The sequence below is a fragment of the Rhynchophorus ferrugineus genome, unplaced genomic scaffold, assembly GCF_030347505.1.
Source record: "Rhynchophorus ferrugineus isolate W39M unplaced genomic scaffold, kcgeb_rfMv2 rfM9, whole genome shotgun sequence".
NCBI lineage: Eukaryota > Metazoa > Arthropoda > Insecta > Coleoptera > Curculionidae > Rhynchophorus > Rhynchophorus ferrugineus.
The window spans coordinates 1,975,164-1,977,688 of NW_027472588.1; the positions used below are offsets into that span (position 1 = coordinate 1,975,164).

Below are 2,525 nucleotides of genomic sequence, written 5' to 3' on the forward strand. Positions count from 1 at the left end.
ACGGTTTTCAGATTCTCCCGGCCCCCATGACCCCCCGCCCCACCTCTTTCCACTCGTCGTCCTGCCAGCCGAACAGTTTTGCTGCTATTCTGAAAGGACCAGTGACGGGGGGGATGTACCAATAGACAAAAAAAAACAAAGTTATACCAAAAATGAGTCGAGATCACTGCATAGTACAAACAAGAATTATTTTCTGATAGGACATTCTAGTAATTTGATTGATTAACATTATAGTATTATTGAATCAAAATAAAAAACCAACCAACCTAGAAGATTTGGTGGACTCTTCTACCATGAAATTTTGAAATATACTTAATAATTTCCGAGAGGACGTCCTGGCATTGAACGGTTTCTCTTTAGTTTATTGACATGCTATACTTCGTGCCTTTCAAGCACCCATCAAATGAGAATAATAGCAAAAGTTATATCTATTTTTTCTTCTTCAGTCATTCATACATAAAACTATCAGTTCACTATATCAAAATAATGCTAGTTTAAATAATCTTTAGTGTAACCGTAAAGTGTCCCAAAAATGTTATTTAATCACAATGTATGCATATTTTTCTGGAATTTTGATAGAAATCTTTATTTAGCTTCAATACTCAATCCAGAAAATCTATAATAACTTCACAGACGTATAAATAATTAATTTTATCTCATGTGTACTACTTCCAAAGACACATTCTTCAAAAACTGACTGGCGTAAATAAGAGCTATTCATGATAGTTTTTCATGAACGGATGCAGATGCAGAAATAGAGATTTCCCCGCAATTTAAAAATACTTTTTAACCAACTAAGGTTTACGTATTCAGTTAAGATTTGTATAACCGTATATACTATTATTAACACTTAACGGCTCAAATGGTTTCTTTTTCAATCTTTTCGTCCATTAACTCATTAATAATTATGACAAAGAATCAATCAGAAGCAAAGACTGGTATATTTAAAAAAATATTTTGTTTTGTAGCCAAAGATTTGTTCGGCGCCCTTGGAATGCGTGATATCGTCCATGCGTATGTGTATGTGTATGTGTACGTGTGTGTGTGTGTGTTTGGACGTCTTTTGTCCCCTAATCAGTCTGTCGAACTTTTTCTCGATTGTTTTTTCTTTTTCCTGGATTAAGAGAATTTTCTATTGAAAGTTTTATGGAGCGAAGGAAACTGTTGAGGGGGCGGGGGCCGTGGGGCTCGAAGGGCGACGGAGCAGGACCAAACGGAGAGAGAGGCCGGGCCTGCGATGCGAATTCAATTCGCAGAATACCGAAAAAGAGACAATATAAATTCTAAGTTTGTTATTTCTGTTTTCTAGCCGGTCCTGCGAGGGTCACTCGAACATTTTTAGTATTCCCTTTGAGTAGTTTCGGTTTGTATTCGTAAAGACGTTCGATTTCTGGTGGCTTTCTCCGTTTTTTTTTTTTGCTTTCCTTCATTCTTGTTGTTTTACACCGTTTTTATATGCCTACTTGTATTACACTAATACAAAACGAAGTACAGAAGTTTCTGTAGTGTAGTGGTTATCACGTGTGCTTCACACGCACAAGGTCCCCGGTTCGATCCCGGGCGGAAACATCGTTTTTTTTTATTTTCGGTATAATAAAATTAAGTTCATATTTGTTGTTGGGGTTTTTTAAAATTATTTTCTACAGTTTTAAATTTTATAGTTTAATATAACCATCAGACTTCGGTACAAATATTGATATTTTTAAAATGCATTAACCTTATCGTACAAAAAACTATTAGAGCAGAAATCGCTTAATTAAAACAATTGTATATAAAAAATAAAAGGACGTATAAAAATTCAAGTTCCAGTATTAAAAAGACATAAAATCGTGGGGATCCCGAATCGCAGAAACACGGGCGCTTTGGGGACGACGGTGTGGCGAAATGAATAAAAATATGAAAGTTTTCGGTGCGTGCGGGATGATACTCGTGGCGATGGAACGCGGAAAAGGGTCTCGATTCGGCGGTAATAAGTTTTTTCTGAGGTGTGTTTGGGTTAAGAGGTCCCCGGGATCGTCTTAAACGATCATTTTTTCCCAACCTGTCTGCACCAGCGTACGCGCCCGTCGCTCTGTTCTGGAGATTGTAAAAATCTTTCAATGAACCCCATTATACCATTCCTGGATTGTTGAATTCTTTCCTTTTTAATTGGCGTTTCTTGAACGTTTCTCCATTCCGTTTTATATTATAATGAACAGAAGAGTTATGGCCGGCTTGGTTGATGCATTAGTAAAGACGACAGGACGGTCCTCTTACTGTTACGATAGTCAGGTTCGAATCCTGCTGGGGCATGGTCGTAAATGTATCTTTGCGATTCTTTAATATTTGTAATTGTCCTAGGCAAGAGTGTAAAATCCGACAGGTATAATGATCTCTGTCAGGCCAGTAACCAGGCTGAGTAAGACCAGCGACCAAGCCAGATAAGGCAATAGAATGGAACAAGATAACTAAAACTCAAACTAAACAAGGAAAAGACAAAAATGTTCGATAGTAGATAATAGTGCAGCTCCATATTTATATCTCAT

At 37.1% G+C, this 2,525-nt stretch overlaps 1 non-coding gene across 1 annotated transcript; it reads left to right on the forward strand.

Annotated features, from left to right (window-relative positions):
• Positions 1–1,496: 1,496 nt before the first annotated feature.
• On the forward strand, positions 1,497–1,569 carry TRNAV-CAC (transfer RNA valine (anticodon CAC)). The gene has a single exon. It is a non-coding gene; the product is annotated as a tRNA-Val (tRNA).
• The last annotated feature ends 956 nt before the right edge of the window (positions 1,570–2,525 follow it).